Genomic DNA, 24,200 nt, shown 5'->3' with positions numbered 1-24,200 from the left:
TAAATACATCAAGTCAGATGCATTTATTATTAATACGAAGAATTAATACAATCATTGACTCTTTCTTTTGGAGCAAGCATTTTCCACTTGTAGCTCAGTGGATAGAGCGTCTGTTTCGTAAGCAGAAGGCCGAAGGTTTGACCCCTTCCTAGTGAGCTTGAAATAATGATCAGAAATGTCATTTCGGTTCATTAGACTAGAATTCGTTTAGGTGTCAAAGATCGAAGTTTAACCAATCTCATGTGAGTAACAATACTCATGTACTCCACATTTATTGTCTGATATGGATTTATTAGTAATAAGAAGAATTAATAGGATCATCGACTCTTTCTTTGGGAGCAAGGATTTCGCACTTGTAGCTCAGTGGATAGAGTGTCTGGTTCCTAAGAAGAAGGCCGAAGGTTTGACCCCTTCCTAGTGCGACTGAAATAATGATTAGATATGTCATTTCGGTTTAGAAGAACTGAATTGCTTTATGTGTCGAAGATCCACGTTTAACCAATCTCATGTGCGTAACAATACTCATATACTCGACATTTATTGTCTTGTATGGATTTCTTAGTAATAAGATGAATTAATAGGATTTCACATTTGTAGCTCAGTGGATAGAGCGTTTGTTTCCTAAGCAGAAGGCCGAAGGTTCGACCCCTTCCTAGTGCGATTGAAATAATGATCATAAATGTCATTTGGGTTAACAAGATTGGAATTGGTTTATATGTCGAAGTTGGAGGTTTAACCAATCTAATGTGCGTAACAATACTAAGATACTCCACATTTATGGTCTCGTATAGTAAAAACAAATTTCCAAAAACTATGGGTAGTTCTAGGACACAACAAATATAAAACTCTAGAGTTGTATTACGCATTAAGGGTTTACCATGAGAGGAAAAAGTCAGATTGGAATGGGTCCCAAGTAACCAAAATGAATGAGGTATTTCGCATTTAGCCATTCAGATAGATATCTCGTACTTCCTCAGAAAGCGATGACCAATATTTATTTGTGATCTTTAATTAAGCAGTCCACATAAATTGATTATAAATACGTCAACTCAAATGCATTTATTATTAATTAGCAGAATTAATAGGATCGTCGACTTTTTCTTTGGGAGCAAGGATTTCACACTTGTAGCTCAATGGATAGAGCGTCTGTTTCCTAAGCAGAAGGCCGAAGGTTCGACCCTTTCCTAGTGCGCTTGAAATAATGATCAGAAATGTCATTTCGGTTCAATTAGACCAGAATTCGTTTAGGTGTCAAAGATCATATACTCATATACATAACAATACTCATATACTCCACATTTATTGTCTCGTATGCATTTATTATTAATTAGAAGAATTAATAGGATCATCGACTCTTTCTTTGGGAGCAAGGATTTCACACTTGTAGCTCAATGGATAGAGCGTCTGTTTCCTAAGCAGAAGGCCGAAGGTTCGACCCTTTCCTAGTGCGACTGAAATAATGATTAGATATGTCATTTCGGTTTAGAAGAACTGAATTGCTTTCTGTGTCGAAGATCGACGTTTAACCATTCTCATGTGCGTAACAATACTCATATACTCGACATTTATTGTCTCGTCTAGATTTCTTAGTAATAAGAAGAATGAATAGGATCATCGACTCTTTCTTTGGGAGCAAGGATTTCGGACTTGTAGCTCACTGGATAGAGCGTCTGGTTCCTAAGCAGAAGGCCGAAGGTTTGACCCCTTCCTAGTGCGACTGAAATAATGATTAGATATGTCATTTCGGTTTAGAAGAACTAAATTGCTTTATGTGTCGAAGATCGACGTTTAACCAATCTCATGTGCGTAACAATACTCATATACTCCACATTTATTTTCTCGTGGAGTATCTTAGTATTGTTAGCCGAATTAATAGGATCATCGACTCTTTCTTTAGAAGCAAGCATTTCGCACTTGTAGCTCAGTCGATAGAGCGCCTGTTTCCTAAGCATAAGGCCGAAAGTTCGACCCCTTCCTAGTGCGATTAAAATAATGATCAGAAATGTCATTTCGGTTCATTAGACTGGAATTCGTTTATGCGTCGAAGATCCAGGTTTAACCAATCTCATTTGGCTAACAATACTAAGATACTCCACTTTTATGGTCTCATATAGTAAAAATAATTTTCCAAAAAATATAAGTGGTTCTACGACACAACAAATGCAAAACACTATTGTTGTATTGCGCATGACGGGTTTACCATTAAAGCAAAAAGACACTCTGTAATGGGTCCCAAGGAACCAAAAAGAAGGAGGTATTTGGAATTTATCCACTAATATAGATTTACAATACCTCCTCAAAAATCCATTCAGGACGATGATTCATTTGTGAGCTTTAATTAGGCAGTTCACATAAATTGATTATAAATACTTCAACTCAGATGCATTTATTATTAATTAGAAGAATTAATAGGATCATCGACTCTTTCTTTGGGAGCAAAGATTTCGCACTTGTAGCTTAGTGGATAGAGCGTCTGTTTCCTAAGCAGAAGGCCGAAGGTTCGACCCCTTCCTAGTGCGAATGAAATAATGATTAGATATGTCATTTCGGTTCAGAAGAACTGAATTGCTTTATTTGTCGAAAATTGAGGTTTAACCAATCTCATGTGGGTAACATTACTAAGATATTCCATATTTATGGTCTTGTATAGTCAAATCACATTTCCACAAACTCTAAGCGGTTCGAGGACACAAGAAATCCAAACTCTACTTCTGTATTATGCATTAAAGGATTACCATGGAAGCAAAAACTCAGTATAACAGGTCGCAAGTAACCAAAATGAATAAGGTATTTCTTATTTAGACACTCCTATAGATTTTCCGTACTTCCTCAAAAATCAATTACGAGTATTCGATTGTGAGTTTTAATTAAGCAGTTCACATAAATTGATTATAAATACGTCCACTCAGATCCATTTATTATTAATTAGAATAATTAATAGGACCATCGACTCTTTCTTTCGGAGCAAGCATTTCGTACTTGTAGATCAGCGGATAAAGTGTCTGTTTCCTATGTGGAAGGCTGAAGGTTCGACCACTTCCTAGTGCGATTGAAATAATGATCATAAATGTCATTTGGGTTAACAAGATTGGAATTGGTTTATATGTCGAAGTTGGAGGTTTAACCAATCTAATGTGCATAACAATACTAACATACTCCACATTTATGGTCTCGTCTAGTACAAACAAATTTCCAAAAACTATGGGTAGTTCTAGGACACAACAAATGCATAACTCTAGCTTGTATTACGCATTAAGGGTTTACCATGAGAGCAAAAAGTCACATTGGAATGGGTTCCAAGTAACCAAAATCAATGAGGTATTTCGCATTTAGCCACTCAGATAGATTTCTCGTACTTCCTTAGAAAGCGATGACGAATATTCATTTGTGAGCTTTAATTAAGCAGTTCACATAAATTGATTATAAATACGTCAACTCAGATGCATTGATTATTAATTAGAACAATTAATAGAATCACTGACTCTTTCTTTGGACCAAGCATTTCGCACTTGTAGCTCAGTGGATAGAGCGTCTGTTTCCTAAGCAGAAGGCCGAAGGTTCGACCCCTTCCTAGTGCGCTTGAAATAATGATCAGAAATGTTATTTCGGTTCATTAGACTAGAATTCGTTTATGTGTCAAAGATCAAAGTTTAACCAATCTCATGTGCGTAACAATACTCACATTCTCCACATTTATTGTCTCGTATCCATTTCTTAGTAATAAAAAGAATTAATAAGATCATTGCTTCCGACTCTTTGTTTGGGAGCAAGGATTTCGCACTTGTAGCTCAGTGGATAGAGCGTCTGTTTCCTAAGCAGAAGGCCGAAGGTTCGACCCCTTCCTAGTGCATTCGAAATAATGATGAGAAATGTCATTTCGGTTCATTAGACTAGAATTCGTTTAGGTGTCAAAGATCGAAGTTTAACCAATCTGATGTGCGTAACAATACTCATATACTCCACATTTATTGTCTCGTATGCATTTCTTAGTAATAAGAAGAATTAATAGGACCATCAACTCTTTCTTTGGGAGCAAGGATTTCGCACTTGTAGCTCAGTGGATAGAGCGTCTGTTTCCTAAGCAGAAGGCCGAAGGTTCGACCCCTTCCTAGTGCGCCTAAAATAATGATCAGAAATGTCATTTCGGTTCATTAGACCAGAATTCGTTTAGGTGTCAAAGATCAAAGTTTAACCAATCTGATGTACGTAACAATACTCATAAACTCCACATTTATTATCTCGTATGCATTTCTTAGTAATAAGAAGAATTAATAGGATCATCGACTCTTTCTTTGGGAGCAAGGATTTCGCACTTGTAGCTCAGTGGATAGAGCGTCTGTTTCCTAAGCAGAAGGCCGAAGGTTCGACCCCTTCCTAGTGCGCCTAAAATAATGATCAGAAATGTCATTTCGGTTCATTAGACCAGAATTCGTTTAGGTTTCAAAGATCGAAGTTTAACCAATCTCATGTGCGTAACAATACTCATATACTCCACATTTATTGTCGCGTATGGGTTTTCTTAGTAATAAGAAGAATGAATAGGATCATCGACTCTTTCTTTGGGAGCAAGGATTTCGCACTTGTAGCTTAGTGGATAGAGCGTCTGGTTCCTAAGCAGAAGGCCGAAGGTTCGACCCCTTCCTAGTGCGACTGAAATAATGATTAGATATGTCATTTTGGTTAAAAAGAACTGAATTGATTTATGTGTCGAAGATCGACATTTAACCAATCTCATGTGCGTAACAATACTCATATACTCCACATTTATTGTCTCGTATGCATTTCTTAGTAATAAGATGAATTTATAGGATTTCACACTTGTAGCTCAGTGGATAGAGCGTCTGTTTCCTAAGCAGAAGGCCGAATGTTCGACCCCTTCCTAGTGTGCTTGAAATAATGATCAGAAATGTCATTTCGGTTCATTAGACTAGAATTCGTTTACGTGTCAAAGATCGACGTTTAACCAATCTCATGTGCGTAACAATACTCATATACTCCACATTTATTGTCTCGTATGGATTTCTTAGTAATAAGATGAATTAATAGGATCATCGACTCTTTCTTTGGGAGCAAGGATTTCGCACTTGTAGCTCAGTGGATAGAGCGTCTGGTTCCTAAGCAGAAGGCCGAAGGGTCGACCCCTTCCTAGTGTGACTCAAATAATGATTAGATATGTCATTTCGGTTTAGAAGAACTGAATTGCATTATGTGTCGAAGATCCACGTTTAACCAATCTCATGTGCGTAACAATACTAAGATATTCCATGTTTATGGTCTCCTATAGTGAAATCAAATTTTCACAAATTATAAGCGGTTCTAGGACCCAACGACTGCAAACTCCACTTCTATATTCTGTATTAAAGGATTACCATGGAAGCAAAAACTCATAGTGTGATGGGTCGCAAGTAACCAAAATGAATGAGGTATTTCGAATGTAGACACTCCTATAGATTTTCCGTACTTCCTCAAAAATTAATTATGAGGATTCAGTCGTGAGTTGTAATTAAGCAATCCACATAAATTGATTTTAAATACTTCAACTCAGATGCATTTATTAATACATAGAAGAATTAATAGGACCATTGACTCTTTCTTTCGAAGCAAGAATTTTGCACTTGTAGCTCAGTCGATAGAACGCCAGTTTCCTAAGCAGAAGGCCGACAGTTCGACCTCTTGCTAGTGCGATTGAAATAATGATCAGAAATGTCATTTCGGTTCATTAGACTGGAATTCGTTTATGCGTCGAAGATCCAGGTTTAACCAATCTCATTTGGCTAACAATACTAAGATACTCCACTTTTATGGTCTCATATAGTAAAAATAATTTTCCAAAAAATATAAGTGGTTCCACGACACAACAAATGCAAAACACTATTGTTGTATTGCGCATGACGGGTTTACCATTAAAGCAAAAAGACACTCTGGAATGGGTCCCAAGGAACCAAAAAGAAGGAGGTATTTGGTATTTATCCACTCATATAGATTTACAATACCTCCTCAAAAATCCATTCAGGACGATGATTCATTTGTGAGCTTTAATTAGGCAGTTCACATAAATTGATTTTAAATACTTCAACTCAGATGCATTTATTAATATTTAGAAGAATTAATAGGATCATCGACTCTTTCTTTGGGAGCAAGGATTTCGCACTTGTAGCTCAGTGGAAAGAGCGTCTATTTCCTAAGCAGAAGGCCGAAGGTTCGACCCCTTCCTAGTACGACTGAAATAATGATTAGATATGTCATTTCGGTTCAGAAGAACTGAATTGCTTTATGTGTCGAAAATTCAGGTTTAACCAATCTCATGTGCGTAACATTACTAAGATATTCCATATTTATGGTCTCGTATAGTCAAACTCTAAGCAGTTCGAGGACCCAACAAATGCAAAACTCTACTTCTGTATTATGCATTAAAGGATTACCATGGAAGCAAAAACTCAGTGTGATGGGTTGCAAGTAACCAAAATGAATAAGGTATTTCTTATTTAGACACTCCTATAGATTTTCCGTACTTCCTCAAAAATCAATTACGAGTATTCGATTGTGAGTTGTATTTAAGAAGTCCACATAAATTGATTATAAATACGTCAACTCAGATCCATTTATTATTAATTAAAATAATTAATAAGACCACCGACTCTTTCTTTCGGAGCAAACATTTCGTACTTGTAGCTTAGCGGATAAAGTGTCTGTTTCCTAAGTAGAAGGCCGAAGGTTCGACCCCTTCCTAGTGCGATTGAAATAATGATCATAAATGTGATTTGGGTTAACAAGATTGGAATTGGTTTATATGTCGAAGTTGGAGGTTTAACCAATCTAATGTGCGTAACAATACTAAGATACTTCACATTTATGGTCTTGTGTGCTAAAAACAAATTTCCAAAAACTATGGGTAGTTCTAGGACACAACAAATGCAAAACTCTAGAGTTGTATTACGCATTAAGGGTTTACATGAGAGCAAAAAGTCACATTGGAATGGGTCCCAAGTAACCAAAATGAATGAGGTATTTCGCATTTAGCCACTCAGATGGATTTCTCGAACTTCCTCAGAAAGCGATGACGAATATTCATTTGGGAGCTTTAATTAAGCTGTTCGGTTTAGAAATAATGATTAGATATGTCATTTCGGTTTAGAAGAACTGAATTGCTTTCTGTGTCGAAGAACGACGTTTAACCATTCTCATGTGCGTAACAATACTCATATACTCCACATTTATTGTCTCGTATGGATTTCTTAGTAATAAGAAGAATGAATAGGATCATCGACTCTTTCTTTGGGAGCAAGGATTTCGCACTTGTAGCTCACTGGATAGAGCGTCTGGTTCCTAAGCAGAAGGCCGAAGGTTCGACCCCTTCCTAGTGCGACTGAAATAATGATTAGATATGTCATTTCGGTTTAGAAGAACTGAATTGCTTTATGTGTCGAAGATCGACGTTTAACCAATCTAATGTGCGGAACAATACTCATATACTCCACATTTATTGTCTCGTGGAGTATCTTAGTATTGTTAGGCGAATTAATAGGATCATCGACTCTTTCTTTAGAAGCAAGCATTTCGCACTTGTAACTTAGTGGATAGAGCGTTTGTTTCCTAAGCAAAAGACCGAAGGTTCGACCCCTTCTTCGTGTGATTGAAATAATGATCAGAAATGTCATTTCGGTTCACAGGACTGCATTTTTTAGTAATTAGAAAAATTAATAGGATAATCGACCCTCTCTAGTGGGGAAATTGTTTCGCATTTGTAGCTCAGTGTATAGAGTGTTTGTTTTCCTAAGCACAAAACCGAAGGTTCGACCCCCTTCCTAGTACGATTGAAATAATGATCAGATATTTCATTTCGGTTCAAAAGACTTGAATTGGTTTATATGTCGAAGATTGAGGTTTAACCAATCTCATTTGCCTAACAATACTAAGATCGTCTACATTTATGGTCTCGTATAGTCAAATCACATTTTCACAAACTATAAGCGGTTGTAGGACCCGACAAATGCAAAACTCTACTTCTGTATTATACATTAGGGGTTTACCAATGAAGCAAAAATTCATAGTGTGATGTGTCCCAAGCAACCAACATGAATGAGGTATTTCAGATTTAGACACTCCAATAGATTTTTAGTACTTCCTCAAAAATCGATTACGAGGATTTAGTTGTGAACTTTAATTAAGCAGTTCACAAAAATTAATTATAAATACGTCAACTCATATGCATTTATTAGTAATTAGAAGAATAAATAGGATAATCTACCCTTTCCTTTCGAGCAAGCATTTCGTCAACTCATTGGATAGAGCGTCTGTTTCCTAATCAGAAGGCCGACGGTTCCACCTCTTCCTAGTGCGAGCGTAATAATGATCACATATGTCATTTCGGTTCAGAAGACTAGAATTGGTTTATGTGTCAAAAATTGAGGTTTAACCAATCTCATGTGCTTAACAATACTAAGATCCTCCACATTTATGGTCTCGTATAGTCAAATCACATTTTCACAAACTATAAGCAGTTGTAGGACCCAACAAATGCAAAACTCTACTTCTGTATTAAGGATTAAGGGTTTACCAATGAAGCAAAAAGTCATAGTGTGATGGGTCCCAATTAAGCAAAATGAATAAGGTATTTCCAATTGCGACACTCCTATAGATTTCCCGTACTTCCTCAAAAATCGATTACGAGGATTCAGTTGTGAGCTTTAATTTAGTTCACATCAATTGATTATAAATACGTCAACTGAGATGCATTTATTAGTAATTACAAGTTGACTATAAGTGGTTGTAGGACCCAACAAATGCAAAACTCTACTGTTGTATTACGCATTAAGGGTTTACCATCAGAGCAAAAGTCACAGTGTAATGGGGCCCAGGTAACCAAAATGAATTAGGTATTTCGCATTTAGCCACTCATATAGATTTCTCATAGTTCCTTAGAAATCGATGACGATGATTCATCTGTGAGCTCTAATTTAGCAGTTCACATAAATTGATTATAAATACGTCAACTCAGATGCATTTATTATTAATTAGAAGAATTAATAGGATGATCAACCCTTTCTATGGGAGCAAGGATTTCACACTTGTAGCTCAATGGATAGAGCGTCTGGTTCCTAAGCAGAAGGCCGAAGGTTCGACCCTTTCCTAGTGCGACTGAAATAATGATTAGATATGTCATTTCGGTTTAGAAGAACTGAATTGCTTTCTGTGTCGAAGATTGATGTTTAACCATTCTCATGTGCGTAACAATACTCATATACTCCACATTTATTTTCTCGTATACATTTCTTAGTAATAAGAAGAATTAATAGGATCATCCACTCTTTCTTTGGGGGCAAGGATTTCGCACTTGTAGCTCAGTGGATAGAGCGTCTGCTTCATAAGCAGACGGCCGAAGGTTCGACCCCTTCCTAGTGCAACTGAAATAATGATTAGATATGTCATTTCGGTTTAGAAGAACTGAATTGCTTATAAATACGTCAACTGAGATGCATTTATTAGTAATTACAAGTTGACTATAAGTGGTTGTAGGACCCAACAAATGCAAAACTCTACTGTTGTATTACGCATTAAGGGTTTACCATTAGAGCAAAAAGTCATAGTGTAATGGGGCCCAGGTAACCAAAATGAATTAGGTATTTCGCATTTAGCCACTCATATAGATTTCTCGTAGTTCCTTAGAAATCGATGACGATGATTCATTTGTGAGCTCTAATTTAGAAGTTCACATAAATTGATTATAAATACGTCAACTCAGATGCATTTATTATTAATTAGAAGAATTAATAGGATCATCGAATCTTTCTTTGGGAGCAAGGATTTCACACTTGTAGCTCAATGGATAGAGCGTCTGGTTCCTAAGCAGAAGGCCGAAGGTTCGACCCTTTCCTAGTGCGATTCAAATAATGATTAGATATGTCATTTCGGTTTAGAAGAACTAAATTGCTTTCTGTGTCGAAGATCGACGTTTAACCATTCTCATGTGCGTAACAATACTCATATACTCCACATTTATTGTCTGGTATACATTTCTTAGTAATAAGAAGAATTCATAGGATCATCGACTCTTTCTTTGGGAGCAAGGATTTCGCAATTGTAGCTCAGTGGATAGAGTGTCTTGTTCCTAAGCAAAAGGACGAAGGTTCGACCCCTTCCTAGTGCAACTGAAATAATGATTAGATATGCAATTTCGGTTTAGAAGAACTGAATTGCTTTATGTGTCGAAGATCGACGTTTAACCAATCTCATGTGCGTAACAATACTCATATACTCCACATTTATTGTCTCGTATACATTTCTTAGTAATAAGGAGAATTAATAGGATCATCGACTCTTTCTCTGGGAGCAAGGATTTCGCACTTGTAGCTCAGTGGATAGAGCGTCTGGTTCCTAAGCACAAGGCCGAAGGTTAGACCCCTTCCTAGTGTGACTCAAATAATGATTAGATATGTCATTTCGGTTTAGAAGAACTGAATTGCTTTATGCGTCGAAGATCGAGGTTTAACCAATCTCATTTGGCTAACAATACTAAGATACTCCACTTTTATGGTCTCATATAGTAAAAATTATCTTCCGAAAAATATAAGTGGTTCTAGGACACAACAAATGCAAAACACTATTGTTGTATTGCGCATTACGGGTTTACCATTAAAGCAAAAAGACACTCTGGAATGGGTCCCAAGAAACCAAAAAGAAGGAGGTATTTGGCATTTATCCACGCATATAGATTTACAATACCTCCTCAAAAATCCATTCAGGACGATGATTCATTTGTGAGCTTTAATTACGCAGTTCACATAAATTGATTATAAATACGTCAACTCAGATGCATTTATTATTAATTAGAAGAATTAATAGAATCATTGACTCGATCTTTTGGACCAAGCATTTCGCACTTGTAGCTCAGTGGATAGAGCGTCTATTTCCTAAGCAGAAGGCCGAAGGTTAGACCCCTTCCTAGTGCGCTTGAAATAATGATCAGAAATGTTATTTCGGTTCATTAGACTAAAATTCGTTTATGTGTCAAAGATCGAAGTTTAACCAATCTCATGTGTGTAACAATACTCATATACTCCACATTAATTGTCTCGTATGCATTTCTTAGTAATAAGAAGAATTAATAGGATCCTCAACTCTTCCTTTGGGAGCAAGGATTTCGCACTTGTAGCTCAGTGGATAGAGCGTCTATTTCCTAAGGACAAGGCCGAGGGTTCGACCCCTTCCTAGTGCGCTTGAAATAATGATCAGAAATGTTATTTCGGTTCATTAGACTAGAATTCGTTTAGGTGTCAAAGATCGAAGTTTAACCAATCTCATGTGCGTAACAATACTCATATACTCCACATTTATTGTCTCGTATGGATTTCTTCGTAATAATGAGAATTAATAGGATCATCGACTCTTTCTTTGGGAGCAAGGATTTCGCACTTGTAGCTCAGTGGATAGAGCGTCTGTTTCCTAAGCAGAAGGCCGAAGGTTCGACCCCTTCCTAGTGCGCTTGAAATAATGATCAGAAATGTCATTTCGGTTCATTAGACCAAAATTCGTTTAGGTGTCAAACATCGAAGTTTAACCAATTCCATGTGCGTAACAATACTCATATACTCCACATTTATTGTCTCGTATGGATTTCTTAGTAATAAGAAGAATTAATAGGATCATCGACTCTTTCTTTGGAGCAAGGATTTCGCACTTGTAGCTCAGTGGATAGAGCGTCTGGTTCCTATGTAGAAGGCCGAAGGTTCGACCCCTTCCTAGTGCGACTGAAATAATAATTAGATATGTCATTTCGGTTTAGAAGAACTGAATTGCTTTATGTGTCGAAGATCGACGTTTAACCAATCTCATGTGCGTAACAATACTCATATACTCCACATTTATTGTCTCGTATGTATTTCTTAGTAATAAGATGAATTAATAGGATTTCACACTTGTAGCTCAGTGGATAGAGCGTATGTTTCCTAAGCAGAAGGCCGAAGGTTCGACCCCTTCCTAGTGCGATTGAAATAATGATCATAAATGTCATTTGGGTTAACAAGATTGGAATTGGTTTATATGTCGAAGTTGGAGGTTTAACCAATCTAATGTGTGTAACAATACTAAGATACTCCACATTTATGGTCTCGTATAGTAAAAACAAATTTCCAAAAACTATGGGTAGTTCTAGGACACAACAAATGCAAAACTCTAGAGTTGTATTACGCATTAAGGGTTTACCATGAGAGCAAAAAGTCAGATTGGAATGGGTCCCAAGTAACCAAAATGAATGAGGTATTTCGCATTTAGCCACTCAGATAGATTTCTCGTACTTCCTCAGAAAGCGATGACGAATATTCATTTGTGAGCTTTAATTAAGCAGTCCACATAAATTGATTATAAATACGTCAACTCAAATGCATTGATTATTAATTACAACAATTAATAGGATCATCGACTCTTTCTTTTGGAGCAAGCATTTCGCACTTGTAGCTCAGTGGATAGAGCGTTTGTTTCCGAAACATAAGGCCGAAGGTTCGACCCCTTCCTAATGCGATTGACATAATGATCAGAAATGTCATTTGTGTTAACAAGACTGGAATTGGTTTATATGTCGAAGTTGGAGGTTTAACCAATCTAATGTGCGTAAGAATACTAAGATACTCCACATTTATGGGCACGTATAGTAAAAACAAATTTCCAAAAACTATGGGTGCTTCTAGGACACAACAAATGCAAAACTCGAGAGTTGTATTACGCAGTAAGGGTTTCCCATCAGAGCAAAAAGTCACAGTGTAATGTGTCCCAGGTAACCAAAATGAATGAGGTATTTCGCATTTAGCCACTCATATAGATTTCTCGTAGTTCCTCAAAAATCGATGACGATGATTCATTTGTGAGCTTTAATTAAGCAGTTCACATAAATTGATTATAAATACATCAACTCAGATGCATTTATTATTAATTAGAAGAATTAATAGAATCATTGACTCTTTCTTTTGGAGCAAGCATTTCGCACTTGTAGCTCAGTGGATAGAGCGCCTGTTTCCTAAGCAGAAGGCCGAAGGTTCGACCCCTTCCTAGTGTGCCTGAAATAATAATCAGAAATGTCATTTCGGTTCATTAGAGTAGAATTCGTTTATGTGTCAAAGATCGAAGTTTAACCAATCTCATGTGCGTAACAATACTCATATACTCCACATTTATTATCTCATATGGATTTCTTAGTAATAAGAAGAATTAATAGGATCATCGACTCTTTCTTTGGGAGCAAGGATTTCACACTTGTAGCTCACTGGATAGAGCGTCTGGTTCGTAAGCAGAAGGCCGAAGGTTCGACCCCTTCCTAGTGCGCCTAAAATAATGATCAGAAATGTCATTTCGGTTCATTAGACCAGAATTCGTTTAGGTGTCAAAGATCGAAGTTTAACCAATCCCATGTGCGTAACAATACTCATATACTCCACATTTATTGTCTCGTATGGATTTCTTAGTAATAAGAAGAATAATAGGATCATCCACTCTTTCTTTGGGAGCAAGGATTTCGCACTTGTAGCTCACTGGATAGAGCGTCTGGTTCCTAAGCAAAAGGCCGAAGGCTCGACCCCTTCCTAGTGCGACTGAAATAATGATTAGATATGTCATTTCGGTTTAGAAGAATTGAATTGCTTTATGTGTCGAAGATCGACGTTTAACCAATCTCATGTGCGTAACAATACTCATATACTCCACATTTATTGTGTCGTGGAGTATCTTAGTATTGTTAGCCGAATTAATAGGATCATCGACTCTTTCTTTAGAAGCAAGCATTTCGCACTTGTAGCTTAGTGGATAGAGGGTCTGTTTCCTAAGCAAAAGACCGAAGGTTCGACCCCTTCTTAGTGTGATTGAAATAATAATCAAAAAAGTCATTTGGCTTCACAAGACTGCATTTGTTAGTAATTAGAGAAATTAATAGGATAATCGACCCTCTCTAGTGGGGGAAGTATTTCGCATTTGTAGCTCAGTGGATAGAGCGTTTGTTTTCCTAAGCACAAGACCGAAGGTTCGATCCCCTTCCTAGTGCGATTGAAATAATGATCAGATATTTCATTTCGGTTCAGAAGACTTGAATTGGTTTATATGTCGAAGATTGAGGTTTAACCAATCTCATTTGCCTAACAATACTAAGATCGTCTACATTTATGGTCTCGTATAGTCAAATCACATTTTCACAAACTATAAGCGGTTGTAGGACCCGACAAATGCAAAACTCTACTTCTGTATTATACATTAAGGGTTTACCAATGAAGCAAAAATTCATAGTGTGATGTGTCCCAAGTAACCAACATGAATAAGGTATTTCTGATTTAGACACTCCAATAGATTTTTAGTACTTCCTCAAAAATCGATTACGAGGATTTAGTTGTGAACTTTAATTAAGCAGTTCACAAAAATTAATTCTAAATACGTCAACTCATATGCATTTATTAGTAATTAGAAGAATAAATAGGATAATCTACCCTTTCTTTTCGAGCAAGCATTTCACACTTGTAACTCATTGGATAGAGCGTATGTTTCCTAAGCAGAAGGCCGACGGTTCGACCTCTTCCTAGTGTGAGCGTAATAATGATCAAATATGTCATTTCGGTTCAGAAGACTAGAATTGGTTTATGTGTCAAAGATTGAGGTTTAACCAATCTCATGTGCTTAACAATACTAAGATCCTCCACATTTATGGTCTCGTATAGTCAAATCACATTTTCACAAACTATAAGCAGTTGTAGGACCCAACAAATGCAAAACTCTACTTCTGTATTAAGGATTAAGGGTTTACCAATGAAGCAAAAAGTCATAGTGTGATGGGTCCCAAGTAAGCAAAATGAATAAGGTATTTCCAATTTCGACACTCCTATAGATTTCCCGTACTTCCTCAAAAATCGATTACGAGGATTCAGTTGTGAGCTTTAATTTAGTTCACATCAATTGATTATAAATACGTCAACTGAGATGCATTTATTAGTAATTACAAGTTGACTATAAGTGGTTGTAGGACCCAACAAATGCAAAACTCTACTGTTGTATTACACATTAAGGGTTTACCATGAAAGCAAAAAGTCACAGTGTGATGGGTCGTAAGTAACCAAGATGAATGAGGTATTTCACATTTATCCACTCATAGATTTTCAGTACTTCCTCAAAAATCGATTACGATGATTCATTTGTGAGCTTTAATTAAGCAGTTCACATAAATTAATTCTAAATTTGTCAATTCAGATGCATTTATTAGTAATTAGAAGAATTAATAGGGATCTTCGACCCTTTCCTTTGGAGCAAGGATTTCGCACTTGTGAAACATTGGATAAAGTATTTGTTTCCTAAGCAGAAGGCCGAAGGTTGGACCCCTTCCTAGTACGATTGAAATAATGATCAGAAATGTCATTTGGGTTAACATGACTAGATTGGTTTATATGTCGAGGATCAAGGTTTAACCAATCTCATGTGAGAACAATACTAATATACTCCACATTTATGGTCTCGTATGAATTTATTAGTAATTAGAAGAATTATTAAGATAAACGACCCTTTCTTTTGGAGCTAGCATTTCGCACTTATAGCTCAGTGGATACAGCATCTATTTCCTAAGCAGAAGGCCGAATGTTCGACCCCTTCCTAGTGCGATTGAAATAATGATCAGATATGTTATTTCGGTTCAGAAGACTTGGATTGGTTTATATGTCGAAGATTGAGGTTTAACCAATCTCATGTGCCTAACAATACTAAGATACTCCACATTTATGGTCTCGTATAGTGAAGTCAAATTTTCACAAACTATGAGCTATTCGAGGACCCAACAAATGCAAAACTCTACTTTTGTATTATACATTAGGGGTTGATCATGGATGCAAAAGGCCATAGTGTGATGGGTCCCAAGTAACCAAAATGAATGACGTATTTCGCATTTAGACACTCCTATAAATTTTTAGTACTTCCTCAAAAATTGATTACGAGGATTCAGATGTGAGCTTTAATTAAGCAGTTCACATAACTTGATTATAAATACGTCAAGTCATATGCATTTATTAGTGAATAAAAGAATTAATAGGATCATCGACTCTTTCTTTTGGAGCAAGCATTTCGCACTTGTAGCTCAGTGGATAGAGCGTTTGTTTCCTAAGCAAAAGGTCGAAGGTTCGACCCCTTCCTAGCGCGATTGACATAATTATCAGAAATCTCATTTGTATTCACAAGATTCGAATTGGTTTATGTGTCGAAGATCGATGTTTAACCAATCTTATGTGCATAACAATACTAAGATACTCCACATCTATGTTCTCATATAGTGAAATCAAATTTTCGCAAAATAGAAGTGGCTCTTGGACCCAACAAATGCAAAACTCTATTGTTGTATTATGCATTAAGGGTTTACCATGGAAGCAAAAAGTGATAGTGTGATAGTTCCCAAGTAACCAAAATGAATGAGGTATTTTGCATTTAGAGACTCGTATAGATGTTTAGTACTTCCTCCAAAATTGATTACGATGATTCATTTGTGAGCTTTGATTAATAATTTTACATAAATTGGTTATTTATTTGTCAACTTAGATGGATTGATTAGTAATTACAAAAATTATTAGGATTGTCGACCTTTCTTTTGGAGCAAGGATTTTGCACTTGTAGCTTAGTGAATAGACCGTGTGTTTTGTAAGCAGAAAGCCGAACGTTCGACTCCATCCTATTGCTATTGTAGAAATGACCATTCATGTCCTTTGTACTCACAACGCTGGATGTGGCTTATGTGCTAGATGTTTACTACTTGCTCTTAAATCGATTATGATTATTCATCTACGAACTTTAATTAAGCATTTCACATAAATTGTTTATTTATTCGTCAACCGAGATGCGTACATTCGTAATTAGAGGAATTAATAGGATCGTCAGCCCTTACTTTTCTAGCAAGGATTTCACACTTGTAGCTCAATGGATAGAGCGTCTGTTTCGTAATCCGAAGGCTGAAGGTGACTCCTTCCTAGTGCGATTGAAATAATGATCAGAAATGTCATTTGGGTTCACAAGACTGGAATTGGTTTATGTTTCAAAAATCGAGGTTTAATCAATGTCATGTGCGTAACAATGTCTACGTCGTCCTCCACTTGGCCTTTTCCTTCATTTCTCACGACCTGACATTACGGTCTCATATAGTGAAATCAAATTTTCACAGACTACAAGTGGTTGTAGGACCTAACAAATGCAAAACTCTATTGTTGTATTATGCATCCAGGGTTTACCATGGAAGCAAAAAGTCATAGTGTCATGGGTCCCAAGTAACCAAAATGAATGAGGTATTTCGCATTTAGAGTCTCATATTGATGTTTAGTACTTCCTCAAAATTCGATTACGATGATCCATTTCTTTGCTTTAATTAAGCATTTCAAATAAATTGATTATAAATTCGCCAACTCAAATGCATTGATTAGTAATTAGAAGAATTAATTGGATCGTCGATCCTTTCATTTGTAGCAAGAATTTCGCACTTGTAGCTCAGTGCATAGAGCGTCTGTTTCCTAAGCAGAAGGCCGAAGGTTCAACCCCTTCCTAGTGCAATTGAAATAATGATCAGAAATCTCATTTGGCTTCACAAGACTGGATTTGGTTTATGTGTTGAAGATCGAGGTTTAACCAATCTCATGTGCGTAACAATACTAAGATACTCCACATTTATGGTCTCGTATAGTCAAATCAAATTTTCACAAAATAGAAGTAGCTCTAGGACCCAACAAATGCAAAAGTCTACTGTTTTATTATGCATTAAGGGTTTTATTATGAAAGTGATAGTATAATGGTTCCCAACTAACCAAAATGAATCAGGTATTTTGCATTTACAGACTCATATACATGTTTACTACTGCCTAAAAAATTGATTACGATGATTCATTGGTGAGATTTAATTAATCATTTCACATAAATTGATTATTTATTCGTCAACTCAGATGCATTGATTAGTAAATAGAAGAATTATTAGTATCGTCGACTGTTTGCTTTGGAGCAAGAATTTCGCACTTGTAGCTCCGTGGATAGAACATGTGTTTCCTAAGCAGAAAGCCGCAAGTTCGACTCCTTCCTAGTGCGATTGAAAAAATAACCCTTTATGTCCTTTGCACTCACAACGCTCGATGTGGCTGATTTGCTAGATGTTTAGTACTTCCTTAGAGATCGATTACGATGATTAATTTGTGAACTTTAATTAAGTATTTCACATAAATTGATTATTTATTCGTTAACTCAAATGCATTTATTAGTAATTAGAAGAATTAATAGGATCGTCGACCCTTTCTTTTGTAGCAAGGATTTCACACTTGTAGCTTAGTGGATAGAGCAGAGTGTTTGTTTCCTAAGCAAATGGCCGAAGCTTCAACCCCTTCCTAGTGCGATTGAAATAATGATCAGAAATCTCATTTCTATTCACAAGACTGGAATTGGTTTATGTATTGAAGATCGATGTTTAACCAATCTCATGTGCATAACAATACTCCACATTTATGGTGTCGTATAGTGAAATCAAATTTTCACAAACTATAAGAGGCTCTAGGACCAAACAAATGCAAAACTCTACTTGTTGTATTATGCATGAAGGGTTTACCATAGAAGCAAAAATTCATAGTGTTATGGGTTCCAAGTACCCAAAGTGAATGAGGTATTTTCCATTTAGAGACTCGTATAGATGTTTAGTACTTCGTTAAAAATCGATTACGATGATTCATTTGTGAGCTTTAATTAATCATTTCACATAAATTGGTTATTTATTCGTCAACTCAGATGCATTGATTAGTAATTAGAAGAATTAATAGGATAGTCGTTCCTTTCTTTTGTAACAAGGATGTCGTACTTGTAGCTCAGTGGATAGAGCGTCTGTTTCCTAAGCAAAAGGTCGAAGGTTCGATCCCTTCTTAGTGGGATTGAAATAATGTTCAAAAATGTCATTTGGGTTCACAAGACTGGGATTGGTTTATGTGTCGAAGATCAAGTTTTAACCAATCTCATGTGCGTAACAATACTAAGATACTCCACATTTATGGTCTCGTATAGTCAAATCAAATTTTCACAAACTAGAAGTGGCTCTAGGACCTAACAAATGCAAAACTTTACTTTTGTAGTATGCATTAAGGGTTTACCATGGAAGCTACAAGTCATAGTGTGATAGGTCCTAAGTAACCAAAATGAATGAGGTATTTTGCATTTAGAGATTTGTATAGATGTAACTCCTATTCCCCCTCTCTCTCTCTTTCTCTCTCTCTCTCTTCCCCCTATATAAACCTACCCTCTTGTTGTAAATGACCTTGGCACTGATGAGCTTTACCTAGAGCGAAACTGGTTTGCACAAAGTCTCTCTATTGAAATTTTCTTAAGCTTTTCGTTTTTTTCTCACTCACTCTTCTCTTCTTCTTTCATCTCATTCTCTCATTCTCTTTTACTCTTGTTCACCTCTAATCCTACTCACCTTAGTTTCACTTGCATCATTGCTTTATTTTTTTCTTACTCTTCCCATATCATCTCAATAGTTGTGCTAGTTCGCTCGCACTCCTGGTCACGACGCTACGGTCACAACAAGAATTGTTATCCTAGTTCCTATGGAGGGATTATCATCGGAGTTTGGAACCCACAATAGTGATACTTCGACTCGCATCAAATCACCATTTAATGCCGAGTTCCCTCCACAACAGATCATGACTTTTGCAGGGATGGATCAACTACACTGATACCAACAAAACCTAGAAACACCAACAAACGTCCTAATAAATGACAATGCACCCCTACACTATCCCCAACTTTCATCAACTCTAATCCTAGCAATGAAAAGGTAAATTCCTCCGACTCATATATGTCCTCACACCACTTTGAAGACTATAAGCATAAAGTGGTATCTGAATTTAAACATCTATATAGGCGCACACAAGAAGCTAAGAATACGTATAAGTGTATCTGTGATCTAAACTCACATGACATCACCCCTCATAGTCTTAGGGTTCACCCACCGAAATTAGCAATATGTCATGAGGAGATCAATTCGAGCTTGTGAACAGAATTTCTAGCCCTCACATCACAATATTGCAAGGATCTTACAACATGTTATATTCGGCATTTAGACTTATTAGTGCACGCATTAACCAAAGCCATAGAGGATTTTCCTAATCAAGTTCTTACCGACATAGTAAAAATAATGGAAACAATGTAAGAACCCCCATTCATACAAGAAGTAACATCACTAGTAGGTCCTGATTCATTCCAAGATAGAATGGCACATTGGCAGCAAGAGTTTGGCACAGAAATCCTTAGAGCTTGTGATGAAGTAGCAGTTACTTATTCTATTACCGCGGCTATTAGAAAGAAGGCCACTATTAGTAGAGACAAAGCAAAGACTAGCATGCACAACATTAACGATATAAACAATGTTGTAGAAATCGACTTAGAGTTGAGTGATAATGAAGAGTATAATGTTAATAACATTCCCTTTACAACTCCAAACTACATTGGGAGTGAAAAACCAAAGAAATCCTCAACAAATTATCCCATTCAAAAACCTAACCCTAAAGCTAACGCTAACGCTAACTCTAACACTAACCCCAACCCCAAACTAAAATCCTCTACAAAGAACCTACAACCTGATCCCTTTCAAAAATCTAACCCTATTGCTAACCCTAACCCTAACCCTAATTTTCCAGCAAAAAGAAATCCTCGATCATTGAACCACCGCAACCTCCTCCCACAATACATCTGCAACATAACAAATAATCAAGTAAGTAGAAATCCTCATCAAAACCATTATGGCCCACAAGTCCTACTTTATAACCCTAACCGCCCTTTCTTTAATCCTATCTACAACCCAACTAACCATCTAGGGCACACGGTTCCCTCGTGCACAGCGGAAGCGATATACCCACGAAGAGCATCTGTTCAACATCCTCACATCGAATGAAATTCAAACCAACATATTTCAGCCTCTCACAAGGCACACCCATGGCCTATACATCACCACCATACGTTGCCAAAATTTGAATTAGAAGGATACAATAGAGAGCGAAGATCCTACTTCGATAGCGGCTACACGTGTGGTGATGGTGGACGACTGTCACACCATAACGGCGGCTACATGAGCCGTGATGATGATTATCCTATTGGCCGATATGGGAGGTCCATCCAATGCGAAGGCCGTACATCTTATGGAAGCGGCACATGTGCCAACAGAAGACAAGAAGTGTATCCCCATGGCAGTTGTGCAGGAGATCATGCAAGCCATGGCACGAACAACCTTCCTCTTTCCCTCTCGGCCCTCCTCCTCCTCCTCTCCTCCCCACCCCACCCCTGCAAACAATTTCAAACAGACTCTCACACTTCCCATATGTGTTTAACCCTAATCACGCCCCTCCCCCCCCACCTTACTTCCTACAAATTTGATGCATGCCCCCCCTTTATTTTCTATAAACCTCCATCATACCCCTCCCTCATTTTTTAACGATACCCCTATGCATTTCCCCTTATTCCCCCCTAATAACCCCCACAACGTTTCCCTATTTCCAAACTATACCCCTCCCCCTTTTCATGCATTTCCTACACATACCCCCCTCCCCTCCCCTTCTACTTCTAGTAGATTTCAATATTCTACCCCACCCTCTAAATTTCCCCCACACATATATGAAATCCCTCATAGAAAGCAACCTATCTGTACTCACAATAATCGCCCCCTTCCCACAAAACTACAAACTTTCCCATGTAATAATGTTAGGACAAAAAACGTGTAGCTAGGCGTGCCAAACGGGATAGTAAACAGTTTTGGCACGTCATACATCCCGTGAAACATCTCTTCTACCTTCTCGATAGACTACTTCTACTTTTCATACTTTCATGTGGTTAGGACGTCATACATCTAATTTTTCCTTCTCCGCATATGTGAAAAAGACCCATAGTAGTAAACCCCGTAATAAATTTTGGACGCCTCTCCTTAGTAAACCTAGGATTAGTAGGATCCACAACCACTCTAATTATTCCCTCTCTAAACATGAGATACAACTCCTTAGCCTAGGTTTGAAACACATCCTCCCATCTTCTCCACCATCATCCCCTACCCTACTTAAAGAATTTGATAGCCTAAGTAGGACCCTTCGACTTAAACATTTTTTCAAAGACGTGGATAATTCGCCCCAAAATCCCTTTAAGCTACCTAACCCTAGTTGGCAACCTTCTACTAAGTACACTCCCCTAGAAAACATTATAGCTAAACACCAAACTGTCTTTAGGGACACACTTCATACACTCAAATTAAAACCCACTAGGATTGCACCTCACTTATCACTAGCCTTACAATCTCTTAAGAAAAACAACAAAATCAAAATCCTACCTGGTGACAAAAATGTTGGAGTGTGTGTACTTGATAAGGACACGTACTATAACAAAGTTATAGAACACCTTTCTGATACTAACACATATAAAAAAGTCTCCCACTATCCACTTGAGGAGTTATCCTATAGATTGAAAAGCATTGTTAATAACCATCTTGGTACCCTATCCAACATAGAAACCAACTACATACTACATAAACCCTCAAAAGGGTACCTAGTATGCAATATCTATTTCCTCCCAAAACTCCATAAAAACCCAATAGGTTTTAGATCTATTTGCTCATACAATAACTCCCTTTTTGAACAAACATTAAAATGGCTTCACCGCCAACTCATGCCTATCCTTCTCCTTCAGAAGCAATATTTGAAAGACTCACATTCCCTTGTCTAGACTTTAGAACATCTCAACCCACCCCCTAATAGCTTTATCTTTACCTTTGATGTTGAATCTTTATATCTCAGCATACCCCCTAAGTTAGTACTTCAAGCTTTACGAAAAATGATTACCCGACATTTTTCATCTTCTAAAAATAACCTTATTTATACACTTAGTGCACTCACGTTAGAATATCACTTTCTATCCTTTGATAACATGATCTATCAACAAGTCAAGGGTACAACCATGGGTCGTAATTTTTCTGTAGTTTATGCATGCCTATTCTTAGCTCACTTAGAGAACTCCCAACCATCACACCCTAATCTTTTCTATTTCACTAGATATATAGATGATGCATTCGGGATATGGACGGGTACTAAACCTGAATTAGAAAATTACCTCCAGTTCTATAACACCTCCACTAATAATTGCATCAAAATTACCATCACCACTTCTCCCTTTAGATTACCATTCTTAGATTGATGGATTAACCTAAAGAATTTAGATTTCTCCTTTAATTGCTACTAAAAGCCCCAAAATTCCTACCAATATCTCTCATTCTCGTCAATTCACCCCCTTCATTTAAAACGTCATTTTATTATTAATGAACTAAAACGATACCTAATTAGAGAAAGTACCCCCTTAGGTTTCCTTCGAATGAGAAAACTTTTTTTTAGTAGATTAGTTAAGAGAGGATATCCCCTTTCTTTTATATTAGAGAATTATAAAAAAGGTCCTATTTAGCGCTAGGAAATCACTTGTATTTAGTAGAAAACCTAAAAGTACACTTATACCTGTCATCTTCAAACTTAGGTATACGAAAGATACCCCTACATTAGGAATTCACGACATGCTAGAAAACCTCCACGCAGATTCAGCCACACATCCCCAACTATCCGAACTACCACGACCATTCATATGTTGGACTAAGTCTGTAAAAAGAACAACGTGCGGAAGCAACAAAAAACCAAACATATAGGAATTCACGACATGTTAGAAAACCTCCACACAGATTCAGCCACACATCCCCAACTATCCGAACTACCACGACCATTCATATGTTGGACTAAGTCTGTAAAAAGAACAACGTGCGGAAGCAACAGAAAACCGAACGTAGGAAAAACACAGGTTTAATGGAAAGATTGGACACACACAGTACGCGGGAGAGAGAGGGAGAGAGAGTCAATACACACAACTCTATTCAAAATAATGATACTCAGTTTGTACATAGCATGTGCTCAGTGAGCACTTTTATACAAGTCCATACGGACTGACAAAAGTACTAACACGTACTTCAATGCTCATAACTAAGCTCTACACTAACTCCCAAAAGATATTCCTACACAGAATATCTTTCCAACGGCCTCGTAGTTAATGCACCACTACGGCTTCTCGTTGCGCACCAGTTTGCACACCGGTTTACGCACCGGTCCGGCCAATGTTCAACTTGTATCTCAACACTCCCCCCCTCAAGCTCAACTTGAGGCTCT

At 37.2% G+C, this 24,200-nt stretch overlaps 1 long non-coding RNA gene and 22 other non-coding genes across 23 annotated transcripts; 22 read left to right on the top strand and 1 right to left on the bottom strand.

The window, feature by feature from the left end:
• Window positions 1-83: 83 nt before the first annotated feature.
• Window positions 84-156, top strand: TRNAT-CGU (transfer RNA threonine (anticodon CGU)). Its single transcript has one exon. It is a non-coding gene; the product is annotated as a tRNA-Thr (tRNA).
• Window positions 157-587: 431 nt separating this feature from the next.
• Window positions 588-660, top strand: TRNAR-CCU (transfer RNA arginine (anticodon CCU)). The gene has a single exon. It is a non-coding gene; the product is annotated as a tRNA-Arg (tRNA).
• A 459-nt stretch (window positions 661-1,119) lies between these two features.
• Window positions 1,120-1,192, top strand: TRNAR-CCU (transfer RNA arginine (anticodon CCU)). Its single transcript has one exon. It is a non-coding gene; the product is annotated as a tRNA-Arg (tRNA).
• Window positions 1,193-1,377: 185 nt separating this feature from the next.
• Window positions 1,378-1,450, top strand: TRNAR-CCU (transfer RNA arginine (anticodon CCU)). The gene has a single exon. It is a non-coding gene; the product is annotated as a tRNA-Arg (tRNA).
• Window positions 1,451-2,446: 996 nt separating this feature from the next.
• Window positions 2,447-2,519, top strand: TRNAR-CCU (transfer RNA arginine (anticodon CCU)). Its single transcript has one exon. It is a non-coding gene; the product is annotated as a tRNA-Arg (tRNA).
• Window positions 2,520-3,505: 986 nt separating this feature from the next.
• Window positions 3,506-3,578, top strand: TRNAR-CCU (transfer RNA arginine (anticodon CCU)). The gene has a single exon. It is a non-coding gene; the product is annotated as a tRNA-Arg (tRNA).
• A 199-nt stretch (window positions 3,579-3,777) lies between these two features.
• Window positions 3,778-3,850, top strand: TRNAR-CCU (transfer RNA arginine (anticodon CCU)). The gene has a single exon. It is a non-coding gene; the product is annotated as a tRNA-Arg (tRNA).
• Window positions 3,851-4,043: 193 nt separating this feature from the next.
• Window positions 4,044-4,116, top strand: TRNAR-CCU (transfer RNA arginine (anticodon CCU)). Its single transcript has one exon. It is a non-coding gene; the product is annotated as a tRNA-Arg (tRNA).
• Window positions 4,117-4,309: 193 nt separating this feature from the next.
• TRNAR-CCU (transfer RNA arginine (anticodon CCU)) lies at window positions 4,310-4,382 on the top strand. Its single transcript has one exon. It is a non-coding gene; the product is annotated as a tRNA-Arg (tRNA).
• Window positions 4,383-4,576: 194 nt separating this feature from the next.
• TRNAR-CCU (transfer RNA arginine (anticodon CCU)) lies at window positions 4,577-4,649 on the top strand. Its single transcript has one exon. It is a non-coding gene; the product is annotated as a tRNA-Arg (tRNA).
• A 165-nt stretch (window positions 4,650-4,814) lies between these two features.
• On the top strand, window positions 4,815-4,887 carry TRNAR-CCU (transfer RNA arginine (anticodon CCU)). Its single transcript has one exon. It is a non-coding gene; the product is annotated as a tRNA-Arg (tRNA).
• Window positions 4,888-6,147: 1,260 nt separating this feature from the next.
• TRNAR-CCU (transfer RNA arginine (anticodon CCU)) lies at window positions 6,148-6,220 on the top strand. Its single transcript has one exon. It is a non-coding gene; the product is annotated as a tRNA-Arg (tRNA).
• A 1,072-nt stretch (window positions 6,221-7,292) lies between these two features.
• On the top strand, window positions 7,293-7,365 carry TRNAR-CCU (transfer RNA arginine (anticodon CCU)). Its single transcript has one exon. It is a non-coding gene; the product is annotated as a tRNA-Arg (tRNA).
• Window positions 7,366-9,330: 1,965 nt separating this feature from the next.
• TRNAM-CAU (transfer RNA methionine (anticodon CAU)) lies at window positions 9,331-9,403 on the top strand. Its single transcript has one exon. It is a non-coding gene; the product is annotated as a tRNA-Met (tRNA).
• Window positions 9,404-10,876: 1,473 nt separating this feature from the next.
• TRNAR-CCU (transfer RNA arginine (anticodon CCU)) lies at window positions 10,877-10,949 on the top strand. The gene has a single exon. It is a non-coding gene; the product is annotated as a tRNA-Arg (tRNA).
• Window positions 10,950-11,408: 459 nt separating this feature from the next.
• Window positions 11,409-11,481, top strand: TRNAR-CCU (transfer RNA arginine (anticodon CCU)). The gene has a single exon. It is a non-coding gene; the product is annotated as a tRNA-Arg (tRNA).
• Window positions 11,482-11,673: 192 nt separating this feature from the next.
• Window positions 11,674-11,746, top strand: TRNAR-CCU (transfer RNA arginine (anticodon CCU)). The gene has a single exon. It is a non-coding gene; the product is annotated as a tRNA-Arg (tRNA).
• A 165-nt stretch (window positions 11,747-11,911) lies between these two features.
• On the top strand, window positions 11,912-11,984 carry TRNAR-CCU (transfer RNA arginine (anticodon CCU)). Its single transcript has one exon. It is a non-coding gene; the product is annotated as a tRNA-Arg (tRNA).
• Window positions 11,985-12,443: 459 nt separating this feature from the next.
• On the top strand, window positions 12,444-12,516 carry TRNAR-CCG (transfer RNA arginine (anticodon CCG)). The gene has a single exon. It is a non-coding gene; the product is annotated as a tRNA-Arg (tRNA).
• Window positions 12,517-12,975: 459 nt separating this feature from the next.
• TRNAR-CCU (transfer RNA arginine (anticodon CCU)) lies at window positions 12,976-13,048 on the top strand. The gene has a single exon. It is a non-coding gene; the product is annotated as a tRNA-Arg (tRNA).
• Window positions 13,049-16,079: 3,031 nt separating this feature from the next.
• TRNAR-CCU (transfer RNA arginine (anticodon CCU)) lies at window positions 16,080-16,152 on the top strand. Its single transcript has one exon. It is a non-coding gene; the product is annotated as a tRNA-Arg (tRNA).
• Window positions 16,153-17,470: 1,318 nt separating this feature from the next.
• TRNAR-CCU (transfer RNA arginine (anticodon CCU)) lies at window positions 17,471-17,543 on the top strand. The gene has a single exon. It is a non-coding gene; the product is annotated as a tRNA-Arg (tRNA).
• Window positions 17,544-20,390: 2,847 nt separating this feature from the next.
• Window positions 20,391-21,295, bottom strand: LOC147852307 (uncharacterized). Its single transcript, XR_015531465.1, has 2 exons — window positions 21,029-21,295; window positions 20,391-20,712 (listed from the first exon to the last, which is right to left on the bottom strand). It is a non-coding gene; the product is annotated as an uncharacterized LOC147852307 (long non-coding RNA).
• Between the last annotated feature and the right edge of the window lie 2,905 nt (window positions 21,296-24,200).

Source organism: Azolla caroliniana, unplaced genomic scaffold, assembly GCF_043228905.1.
Source record: "Azolla caroliniana isolate FFs.n. ecotype wild unplaced genomic scaffold, voAzoCaro1.0.p SCAF_18, whole genome shotgun sequence".
NCBI classification, from domain to species: Eukaryota; Viridiplantae; Streptophyta; class Polypodiopsida; order Salviniales; family Salviniaceae; genus Azolla; species Azolla caroliniana.
The sequence above is the reverse complement of the archived record's forward strand: the minus strand, read 5'-3'. Positions and strand labels throughout refer to the sequence as shown.